Source organism: Artemia sp. Qi Xiang Cuo, chromosome 9 (genome assembly GCF_049724085.1).
Source record: "Artemia sp. Qi Xiang Cuo chromosome 9, ASM4972408v1, whole genome shotgun sequence".
Classification (NCBI taxonomy): domain Eukaryota; kingdom Metazoa; phylum Arthropoda; class Branchiopoda; order Anostraca; family Artemiidae; genus Artemia; species Artemia sp. Qi Xiang Cuo.
This window is the reverse complement of record NC_142802.1, coordinates 37,444,294-37,457,388: the sequence shown is the minus strand read 5'-3', so window position 1 is coordinate 37,457,388 and position 13,095 is coordinate 37,444,294.

Below are 13,095 nucleotides of genomic sequence, written 5' to 3'. Positions count from 1 at the left end.
TAACAATTTCCTTTTCAAATTTTTTTAATAAGCCATTTTCAACGTACTTTTTTTTTCTTGCCGTTTTCTTGCTGAACAAAAGAATGAAGATTAGGTAATCTTAAGTTATTCTATGCAATATTCGTTGGCACCTTGGATGTGAAAGAAGATTTATTTTATGAGGAAGAGTTAGTGTTAGGCTAGGAAGAGTTAGGAAGAGTTAGAGTTGTGAGGAAGAGTTAGTGATTAAAAAATAAGAAGGCCCTTGATGCTGATTGTGTGGTAAACCTGGTTCTAAATATGATGGCTATAAGGTTAGAAATAAGCCGCTACAGATTATGTATATGATTTTTGAAAAAGAGGAACTACCTAGCGAATTAAAAGAAAACCCTAATTAAACTATAAAGAAGGATAAGAGTGAGTTTGGTAATTATAGAGGCAGTAGCTTGGTTTCTGTAGGTAGCAAATTACTTAGTATTGTTATATTTTATAGACTTAAAGATACTATAGGCAGTCTTAAGAGAAGAACAATGCGGTTATAGGGAGAGTAGAAGATGTTTCGACCAATTTCCAGTCTTAGATTAATCAGAGGCAACGCTATAGCGTTGCCTTTCGGTTGCCATAATTAGAATGTTTTTATGTTTTATTAATTTTTTTTCACCCCGAGGCACTTTATATGGATTAGAAATCAGTTCATTCGATTAGGAATCGGAAGTTCTTGTGCCCTTTTTATGAGTCAAAAATTGATTGGAGGGAGATATAAAAAATACTGTTAGTTTCGCACAACCGCCCAACACCCAGGAATAAGTGTTGTTAGATTTTGCCCCAAGGGCATATACGGTTTTTTATGGAAAGGGTGGTCGTATAAACTCCGTATAGGGCTCGTTCGTTTGAAAATTGAAAGTCAGAGTTCCCTTTATAAGATTCAAGTGTGATTGGAGGGCAACTAGCCCTTCCAGACATAATCATTTCCCCAAATACAGAATTTTGAGATATCCATATTGTTCAAAACAGTCCAAAGATCCTATAACAATGCCTCCGAGGTTGACACAAACCCCCCGGAGCCTCGAGGTAAGGATTGTAAGTTATGCCCCAGGGGCAAATAATGTTTTAAAGGAAAGGGGGTATGTATAAACTTTCACACTCACTAGTGGATTACACTCGCACACACCCATACACACTCACTCAAATTCACACTCATTCATTCGCTCATTCACTTGCACTCGTTGTCACTCACTCACAATCCCTTACACACACTCACAATCGCACCAAGACTCAGGTAGAGAAGTGGTCGTATAAACTTCGAAGGGTGCTTATTCAACCGGAAAAAGGAAAATCTTGTGCCCTTTTAAGAGTCAAAAGTGATCGGAGGGCAGCTAGCCCATCCTCCCTCCACCTTTTCCCCAAATGCATCCGAACAAAAATTTTAAATAGCAATTATGTTCTAAATAGTCTAAAGATCTGATAACAAAACCTACGGGGTTAACACAAAGCCCCAGAAGCCGGGGGGAAGTCTTGTAATTTATACCCTGGGGGTATATAAGTTTTTTTTTATGGAAGGGGTGGTCGTATAAACTTTGGAGGAGGCTCATTTGATTGGTGATTGAAATTTCTAGTTCCCGGTTTAAGTGTCAAAAGTGATCGGATGGTAACTAGCCCCCCCCCTCCACACGCTCTTCCCCCACATAAATTCGATCGAAATTTTGAGATGGCCATTTTGGTCAAAGTAGTTGAAGGCTTATACAAGAATGCGTAAAGGGTTAACCAAAACCACCAGAGTCAAGGGGCAAAGTTTGCAAGTTTTGCCCCAGGGCACATAATGTTTTCACGGAAGGGGTGGTCGCATAAACTTTGAAGGAGGCTCATTCGATTGGGAATTTAAAGTTCTAGCTTTTTTGTGAGTAAAAAATGATCGGAGCCCAAACAGACCACCCATGCCTTCTTTTCCCCAAATGCATCCGATAAAATTTTTAGGTAGCCATCTTGTTCAAAATAGTCCAAAGATCATATAAAAATACCTTTAGTGTTGACACAACCCCAGAGAACTCGGGGACAAGGGTTGTAAGTTATCCCCGTGGGCATGTAAAGTTCTTATGGAATGATGGCTGTATAAGCTTTAGAGGAGGTTCATTTGATTGAAAATAGAAAGTTCTAGCTCGCTTTTTATGAGTAAAAAGTGATCGGAGGATAAATAGCCCTCCTTCCAAGCCCTCTTTGCCCCTAATGCATCCGATCGAATTTTGAGATAGCTATGCTGTTAAAAATAGTAAAGAAAAATCACATAACAATGCCTCCAGGGTGGGCACAACCCCACAGAGCCCGGGGGTAAGGGTTGTGAGTTATGCCCCACGGTATATGTGGTATGTATGAAGGTACGGTTGTATAAACATTGAGGGGGGCTCATTGGATTTGAAATTGAAAGTTATAGTTCCTTTTAAAAGTAAAAAGTGACCGGATGGCAACCAGCCTCCCTTGCACTCTTTTCCCCTAAATGGATTCGATCAAAATTGAAATTTTGTTCAAAATTGTTCAAAGAAAAAATAAATATGCCTCCAGAGTTTACAAACCCTCTCCCCGACTCCTGGGACAAGGGCTACAAGTTATACTGATTGCCTATTGATAATTTGTTTTATGGAAGGTGTGGATGTATAAACTTTTGAGGAGGCTCGTTTGATTGAAAATGGAAATTTCTAGTTCCCTTTTTAAGAGTCAAAGTGATTGAAGGATACTCAGTCCCCCTCTTCTCTCCCCTTTCTTTGATCAGATGTTTCTGATCGAAATATCGGGATAGCCGTTTTGTTCAAAATAACTCTAACTAAAACCCTTTGGCTTACAAACACCCTGCAAGGGCTGTAATTTATGCAAGTTGTTTATTGTTATTTTGACATTTTGTTTACCTTAATACTTGGATTCACTGATTTACGGGGGAAATTTGATTTACAGCGCATGGTATGTAATTATGCAAGTTACTTATGGTTTCTTTGATGCTTGGCTTACTTTGATACTTTCTTTGCTTTGACATTTTGTTACTTTGGTATTGTTACTTTGTTGATACTAGTTTTGATTCTTTGATGAAACTTTGATGTTGAAAAAAAAAATTTATTTCGAAATGAAGAAGGTTGAACAATTTGAATCTTTTGCATTAGAAACGAATAGAAATTAATTAAATAAAACTTTCAAAAAAAATGTTTTCAAAGGAAAATAAAGACCATATCAAAATTAAGATCGGCAGAAATTTAAACCTATAATAATTCAAACACAAAACGATTGGAAATTACTATCAAATAATAAAAGAAAACCCGGAACGAACAGAATGAATAACCATAGCATATGATAATACAATCATATAATAATACAATCCCATAAGAATAAACAATCATAACAAAACAAAAAAAACCATTCAACAGGTACTAATATAATTCAATAAATGAACCTTAAAACGAGTATAACTTAGAAAGGGGCGCTTGTTTCCTTCTGATCACTTTTGACTCTTAAAAAGAATCTAGGATTTTCAATTTCCAATAAAATGAGCCTATTCCAATGATTTTACAACGGCCCCTTCCATAAGAACCATATATGCCATGGGGCATAACTTATAACCCTTACTCCCGGGCTTTGTAGAAGTAGTGACCTACCTTCAGTTTCTACCGGCCCTATAGCAGATTTCTACCGGCCCAATAGCAGATTAAGACAGGGATATTAACATTGGATGTTATAGTTGGTTCTTGGTTATGATTGGTGGTTATGTTTGTTGGTTATGTTTGTTTGTTATGTGGTTTGTTGGTTATGTTTGTTGTTTGCTGGTTGTTGGTTATGGTTGTTGGTTATGCTTGTTGGTTATGGGGTTTGCTGGTTATGATTGTTGTTTATTATTAATGGTTGCTGGTTATGTGGTTTGTTTGTTGTTTGCTGGTTGTTGGTTATGTTTGTTAATTATGATTGTTGGTTGTTGGCTATGATTGTTGGTTACGTTTGTTTGTTGTTGGTTATGATTGTTGGTTGATCGTTAATGGTTGTTGGTTATGATTTTTGGTTATGTTTGTTGGTTTTGGATATGTTTGTTGGTTTTAGGTTATGTTTGTTGGTTATGTTTGTTGGCTATGATTGTTGGTTATGATTGTTGGTTGATTGTTATGATTGTTGGGTATGTTTGTCGGTTATATTTCTTGGCTGTTGTTGCTGGTTGTGTGGTTTGTTGGTTATGTTTGCTGGTTGTTGTTGTTGGTTATGTTTGTTGGTTGTTGGTTATGATTATTGGTTGTTGGTTACGTTTGTTGGTTATGATTGTTGGTTGTTGGTTATGATTGTTTGTCATGTTTGTTGCTTTGGATATGTTTGATAATAAATGGAGTTACTAGCCAATGCCACCTCTGTTTCTATTTCCCCATGATGTATTTCTATTAAAAACCTCAAACGGCCATTTTATAGGAAATCTTTGTCTAAACATGACCCCCAGGTTATAGAATCCCCACGATGTTGTTCAATGAAAAATATTAGACGCCCATTTTGTAAAAAATCTTGTCTTAACATGCTTCCCAGGTGATAGACTCCCCAACGATTTTTTTCTATTAAAAACCTTGGACGGCCATAATGAAACATGTCCAATATTTCCCCTTAGCAACCTCCCAGTTTCTAGCACATTAGATAAGTGGAGCTACCATCCCCTCAGGCCGTCACACCTGTGCAACGCGGTCACCAGTTCATTAAAGAGAACATAGTTGGCAAGACTCCCATGACACACCCCTTTGGACTCGAATGACGTCATAACACACCACGTTTCAATCGGTCAGGTCTAATATGCTTGGCGCAAATTTATGTAACCTTGCGACGGGACCCATGGGGAATTAACCGCCTGTAACTTAACGTTAGCACATACCTTACGTAATGATTGCGCAACTATCAGTGTCACATAATACTTTTTTGCCAGTTTATTTTTCGCCCGAAACCTCAGCACATTTTGTCTTTCTTTAACTTAATGACGGCACACACTTTATGTAAGGTCAAGCAATGTCGGGGCAACCTTCACTGTTAGATAATATCCTTTTTGGCATACTCTTTTTCGCTCGAAACGTTCAACGCTTTATTTTATTTCTTTAGTTGTTTTTTCTTTAGTTCTTGACCCCGCCAGGACTCGAAATGTCAATTTTCTTCCAAAGGATTTGTGCACTAACGGAGAGGACTAACAAGCCATTTCTAATATTTTGTCCTACTCTTATATTCTAAAATTAACCTATTGTTTGACGCCTGCGATTCCCCATTTTTGGCACACACTAGAACGGTGTGTTACTGTCGAAATTTGGCAAGCTCTCGGAGACAATTGCACTCAATGTATTAATAGCGATACAGACTAAAGGGTGCTTAAATTGTGTAAACTCTTTACTCGTCCTAAACAATACATCTTGAAAACCCACAGTTTATAAATAAAATCTTTATTAATAAAAACTAAATTACATCAATTTCAAAAACACAGAAAATAGCAGTTAAAAAACACGACAAAAAAATAAAACGTGAAAAGAGGCTTATCGTAATGTTTGCAAAAGAACCATCTATTTTAGAAATCACATCCTAGCATGCAATACCAAGGGAATATCGCTGATATTAGATGCAAACTCATGCAAATGCATATTAGATGCAAATGTGTTTCTTAGACAGGAATGTTAGATTTCAGTCCCCCTCTACCGAAAAATTCAACCAACGCCTCAGCCTTATCCTTAAGCTTTAGAATGTACTAGTCCAAGGCAACGCATGCAACAATGCCACACTATTACTGCTCTGTAATCCACTTTTTCGCTCACCATCAAGTGTTGACCAGGGGGTCCTTCAAGGGTCAGTTTTAGGGCCGGTACTGTTTTTAATTTATATAAGTGACCTAATTGTTACAGTTAGAAATAAAAATCCTCTTTATTGCTGTCGTCTATGTCATCTAACAGTCTCCCGTTCCCATAACTATAGTTTACATGCCTCGGACTCCCTTATTACTTTTGCCGATGATACCACCCTTATTACTTCTGAAAGAAAAGAGGATGAGGTTCGTACAAAGTTAGTGGACCTCTTCGAGAGTTTCAATTTGGTTTGATGCTAACTCTTTTGCCTGAAATGTTTCTAAAACTGTTTTTTTAGTTTTTTCTCGTATATGGGGTTTTTTAAGCTTGTCTACAATTATCTAAAATTCATATATCCAAATGCTTTAATAGTAGACCAAAGGATGGCCATGTCCGTTTCCTAGGTATCCTCCTAGACGAAAATTTATCTTTTAAACACAATATTGATTTGATTAAAATGAAGGTATGCAGAAACCTCGGTATTCTAGGAAAATTAAAACACATTTTTCCAGGACCAATTCTAAGAATCCTATTTCATAGCTTAATTCATTCTTATGTTTCCTATTGTCCAGTCATATGGAGGTCTACTTTCCCTTCTTTTCTCAAATCGCTTTCGAATATTTACGACAAAGCTATAATGCTTATCCAGGATGTAAATCGTTCGGCAACTAAACCGTTACTTGATATTAAAAAAACTTTATATTCTTTCCTGTGCGTCTTTCGCTTTTCTTCAGCTCCATGGTGATATTCCTAGGTCTCTTAGGATTACGTCTTCTTTTGTATCTGATCGGTCAAATTGTCCAAACTGTAGTTCTCTAAATATCCAAAGTCCCCATGCATCAACAATAAGATCCGATTTTAATCCTCTTGTTGCGTGTCATTTGACATGGAACACCCTTCCCGATTCGGCTCGTGAATGCCACTCGTTTGGCACATTCAAAAGACTAGTAAAAATATGTTTGTTTTCATGTGATTAATTTTCTTTACCTTTTGGCTGCTGCCAATAGTTTTTTCATTTAATTGTTGTTGTTTTTTTTTTATGTTGTGACTCATTGTAGTTTGATAAAGCTTATTTAGTGAACTCTCCTTGTTTTTGTTGTTTTGTAGTTTTGTTTTTTATCCATTTTAAGAAGCAAATGCTTTACATGTTAAGAGTTCAAATTCTTATGTTTATACGTTTAAATGTTAATGTTATGATTATATTATTTAAACGTTAACCGTTTAAATGTTTAATGTTTATTTGATCTTTTCATAATCCCCCTCCTACAGGCCATGGAGCCTTTGTGGGGATTTATAGATTGTTATGTAATTATTTTACTTATATATGGAAAATAAATCTATTTATCTATCTATCTACCTATCTATCTGTGGCACCCCTCCAACATCGCCCCATCTCCCCCAAGACATCTTTCAGGCATTACTTGTTAAAAATTATACTTCAACCATTGATTCCTGGTTTTCGAAAGCCAAGCCTATCATAATAGCCTCCAAAACGCTCCACACTGCTGTGACATTATACACCAGCCCCCCTCCATCATTCGAATGGCACCCCCCCTCATCACCCCTAGAGCATTTTCAATCATTCGAGTGAAAAAAAGCTAGTGAATCTCATTAAATAGTGTTTTTTACTTGAATATCGAGAAGTCACCATTTTGCTGTTAGAGAGTGATACTCCAAGCAATTCACCCCCCAATACCACACTATTACTGCTCCATGGCACCTTTTCTGACATCGCTCCATCCCCCAAGACATCTGTCAGTCATTTCTTGTTAAAAATAATGCCTTTAAATCCTGTGATTCAAGTTTTTGCAAGCCAAGCCAATCATAGTAGCCAGCAGAACATTATCAAACCACCATGGAATAACGCACCATCCCCCTGCCATCCATGTGCCCTCCCCCATTACTCCCAGGAAAATTTCAAACTTTACCCTTGGACTCCTAGCCTAGCCATCGGAGGACCCTAGCAACCAATTCAACCGGTCCCCTAGAGAGCAATTCCAACATGGGGTCATAACCTAACAACCAGGGGACCCTAACAACCAATTCAACCAGGACCCAAGCTTCCAATTCAAGTTGGGTCCTAGACAGCAAGTCCAAAAGGGTCTCCCCTAACCACCGGAGGACCCCAGCAAAAAATTCTACTGGGACCCATGCTTCTAATTCAAGGGGCCCCTAGTGAGCGATTCTAACAGGGTCCCCCTAACCACCGGAGGATCCTAACAACAAATACAACTGGGACCCAAGTACCCAATTCACCTCCTAACCGAGCAATTCGAACGGGGGGCCCTAACCTCACTATCGGAAGACCCTAGCAAGCAATTCAACCGAGACCCAAGCATGTTTCACGGAACTTGTAGCATGCTGATTTTTATTCGTAGAACTTCTCACATGATTTTGTTCGTTGAACTTGTTGCAATTTGATTTTTCTCTTTGTGAAACTTTTTTCCCCTCGCGAAACTGATTTTCTTCACGGAACTTGTTGTATGCTGATTTATGTTCGTGGAATTTTTTAAGTACTGATTATTGTTCGTGAAACATGTTACATGTTGATTTTTCACTTCTTAAAACTTGTACATTGATTTTTCTCCTCGTGAAACTGATTTTGTTCGTGGTACTTGTTGCGTGCTGACTTTCGTTCCTAGAACTTTTGCATGCTGATTTTTGACCGTGAGACTAGTTGCATGCTGTTTTTTTTCTTCATGAAACTTTTTTCTGATTTTGTGATGAAACTGATTTTGTTAATGGACATTATTTTATACTTGTATTTGTTCGTGGAACTTGTTGCATGCTGATTTTTGTTCGTGAAACCTTTTTCAGGTTGAATCTTAAAACTCGTACAATGATTTTTCTCCTCGTGAAACTGATTTTGTTCATGGTACTTTTTGCGTGCTGATTTTTGTTCGTAGAACTTTTGTATGCTGATTTTTGACCGTGAGACTAATTGCATGTTGTAAATGGACCTTATTGTATGCTTGTATTTGTTCGTGGAATTTGTTGCATGCTGATTTTTGTTCACGAAACGTTTTTCAGGTTGATTCGTAAAACTCGTACATTGATTTTTCTCCACGTGAGACTGATTTTGTTCATGGTACTTTTTGCGGGCTGATTTTCATTCGTAGAACTTTTGCATGCTGATGTTTGACCGTGAGACTAGTTGCATGTTGTTTTTTCTCTTCATGAAACTTTTACATTGCTTTTTTCTCCTCGTGAAACTAATTTTTTCGTGGAACGCGTCACGTGCTGAGTTTTGTTCGTGGAACTTGTTGCATGCTGATTTTCTTGGTTTGTGAAACTTGTTAAATGTTGATTTTTTTCCTTCGTTAACTTTTACATTGATTTTTCTCCTCACGAAATTAATTTTGTTCATGGAACTTGTTACGGGCTGATTTTGTCTATGAAACTTGGTGCATGCCGTTTTTTCTCTTCCTGAAATTTTTTCATCAAGTTTTCTCCTCATGAAACTGATTTTGTTCATGGAAATTGTTGCGTGCTGATTTTTGTTCGTGGAGCTTTTTGCGTATCGATTTTCGTTCGCGAAACTTGTTGCATGTTGTTTTTTCTCTTCATGAAACTCGTACAGTGATTTTTCTTTTCGTAAAACTCATTTTCTTCATGGAACTTGGTGAGTGCTGATCTTTGCTCTGTGAAACTTGTTGCATGTTGGTTTTTCTCTTCGTTAAACAGATACAAATACATTTACGAAGAAAAAAAGCGATATGTAATACGTTTCACGAGTAATAAAAATCATCATGCTATATGTTCCACGAAGAAAAATCAGCAGGCAACAACTTCCTTGGGCAAAATCAATTTCTTCGGGAGAAAAAAAGCATTGTACAAGTTTCACGAAGGGAAAAATTAACATGCAACGATTCTCACAAATAAAAATCAATATGCAACAAGTACCATGAAGCAAATAAGCAAGCAATGAGTTTCGTGAATAAAATCATTTTCACGTGGAGAACAATCAATGTATAATTTTCACCAAGAAAAAACAACACGGGACAATTTTTATGAGCAAAAAAAGCAGAATGTAACACGTTCCAGGAAGAAAAAACAATCAGCATACGATAAGTTTCATGAGTAAAACCAGTTTCGCGAGGAGAAAAATCAATGTACAAATTTCATGAAGAGAAAAAAAAATTAGCATGCAACAAGTTTCATGAGAAAAAATCAGCAATCAACAATTTCCACGAACATAAAACAGCAACCAACAATTTCCATGAACAAAATCAGTTTCGGTAGCTGAAAAACACTGTACTAGTTTTACGAAGAGAAAATTCAACATGCGACAAGTTTCACAAGTAAAAATGAGCACTCAAAAGGTTTCACGAAAATAAATCAGCACGCAACAAGTTCCGTGAAGGAAATCAGCTTCACGAGGAGGAAAGCTCAATCTACGAGTTTCACGAAGAGAAAAATCAACATGCAAATAGTTTTACGAACAAAAATCAGCCCTCAACAAGTTCCACGAACAAAAATAAGCAAGCAACAAGTTCCAAGAACAGAATCAGTTTCGCGAGGAGAAAAAAATCAATGTCCAAATTTCAAGATGAGAAAAAAACCATGCAACAAGTTTTTCGAACCGAAATCGGCACGCAACAAGTTCTACGAACAAAAATCAGCACGTAACAAGTTCCATAAGAAAATAATTTTCACGATGAGAAAAATTAATGTATAAATTTTACGAAGAGAAAAAATCAATGTACAAGTTTCACAAAGAAAATAATCAACTTGTGATAAGTATCACGAACAAAAATCGGCATGCAACAAGTTCCACGAACAAAAAAAATACGTACGCAACAAGATGCATGAAGAAAATCAGTTTCACAAGGAGAAAAATCAACATGAAACACGTTTCACGAACAAAAAATCAGCATGCAATATTTACCACGGACAAAAATCAGCGCGCAACAACTTTCTTGAACAAAATTAGTTTCATCAGGAGAAAAAAACAATGTAGGAGTTTCAGCAAGGGAAAATTCGACATGACACAAGTTTCGCGAACAAAAATCAGAATACAACAAGTCCCACGAACAAGAACAAGCATAAAGTAAGTTCCGTGAACAAAATCAGTCTCATCAGGAGAAAAATCAATGTGCGAGTTTCACGAAGGGAAAAATCAACATGCAACATATTCCACGAACAAAAGCAAGCATGCCATAAGTTCCATTAATAAAATCAGTTTCACGAGGAGAAAAATAAATGTATAAGTTTCGCCAAGAGAAAAATCAACATGCGAGAAATTTTACGAGCAACAAAAAAAATCAGCAAGCAACACGTTCACTGAAAAAAAAATCAGTATGCAATAAGTTCCACGAGTAAAATAAATTTCACGAAGAGAAAGAACAATGTAGGAGTTTCACAAAGAGAAAAAATCAGTTTTACGAAGAGAAAATCAATGTACAAGCTTCATAAAGAGAATAAGCAATTTGCAACAAGTTTCACGAATGAAAATCAGTACGCAACAAGTTTCACGAACAAAAATCAGCACGCAACAAGTTCCATAAGAAAATAAGTTTAACGATGAGAAAAATCAATGCATAAATTTTACGAAGAGAAAAAATCAATGTAAAAGTTTGACAAAGAAAAAACATCAACATATGACAAGTTTCACGAACAAAAATCGGCATGCAACAAGTTCCACGAACAAAAAAAATACGTACGCAACAAGATGCATGAAGAAAATCAGTTTCACAAGGAGAAAAATCAACATGAAACACGAACAAAAAATCAGCATGCAATATTTACCACGGACAAAAATCAGCGCGCAACAACTTTCTTGAACAAAATTAGTTTCATCAGGAGAAAAAAACAATGTAGGAGTTTCAGCAAGGGAAAATTCGACATGAAACAAGTTTCGCGAACAAAAATCAGAATACAACAAGTCCCACGAACAAGAACAAGCATAAAGTAAGTTCCGTGAACAAAATCAGTCTCATCAGGAGAAAAATCAATGTGCGAGTTTCACGAAGGGAAAAATCAACATGCAACATATTCCACGAACAAAAGCAAGCATGCCATAAGTTCCATTAATAAAATCAGTTTCACGAGGAGAAAAATAAATGTATAAGTTTCGCCAAGAGAAAAATCAACATGCGAGAAATTTTACGAGCAACAAAAAAAATCAGCAAGCAACACGCTCACTGAAAAAAAAATCAGTATGCAATAAGTTCCACGAGTAAAATAAATTTCACGAAGAGAAAGAACAATGTAGGAGTTTCACAAAGAGAAAAAATCAGTTTTACGAAGAGAAAATCAATGTACAAGCTTCATAAAGAGAATAAGCAATTTGCAACAAGTTTCACGAATGAAAATCAGTACGCAACAAGTTTCACGAACAAAAATCAGCACGCAACAAGTTCCACGAACAAAAATCAGCACGCAACAAGTTTAATGAACAAAATTATTTTCGTTAGGAGATAAATCCATGTACAAATTTCACGAAGAAACAAGATCAACATTTAACAAGTTTCACGAACCCAAAAAATCAGCATACAACAAGTTCCACGAACAAAACTCACCAGGCGACGCGTTCCCTGAAAAAATTGGTTTCAGGAGGAGAAAAAAGCAATGCACAAGTTTCATGAAGAGAAATAACAACATGCAACTAGTCTCATGGTAAAAAATCAGCATGAACAAATTTCCACGAACAAAAAACAGCACGCAACAATTTCCATGAACAAAATAAGTTTCACGAGGAGTAAAGTCAATGTGCGAGTTTTACGGAGCAAAAAATCAACATGAAACATGTTTCACAAACAAAAATCAGTTCTCAACAAATTCCACGAACATAAATCAGCATACAGCAGGTTCCATGAAGTAAATCAGTTTCGTGAGGGGAAAAAAGTTTCACAAAGAGAAAAATCAGCTTGCAACAAGTTCAACGAACAAAATCATGCGAAAATTTCCACGAATAAAAGTCAGCATGCTACAAGTTCCATGACCAATGCTTGGGCCTCGGTTTAATTTCTTGTTAGATTCCTCCGATGGTTAGGCTAGGAGGCTAGTTGCTGGCTAGGAGGGTAGTTGAATTGGATGCTTGGGTGTCAGATGAATTTGTTGCTAGGGTCCTCTGGTTGTTAGAGAGGACCCTGGTGGAATTGCTCGCTAGAGGTCCGCTTGAATCGGAAGCTTTGGTCCCAGTTGAATTTCTTGATAGGGTCCTCATGTGGTTAGGGGGACCCTGTTGAAATTGCTCGCTAGGGGTCCACTTGAATTGAAAGCTTGGGTCCCAGTTGAAATGCATGCTAGGGTCTTTGGGTAAATAGGAGGACCCTGTTGGAATTGCTCGCTA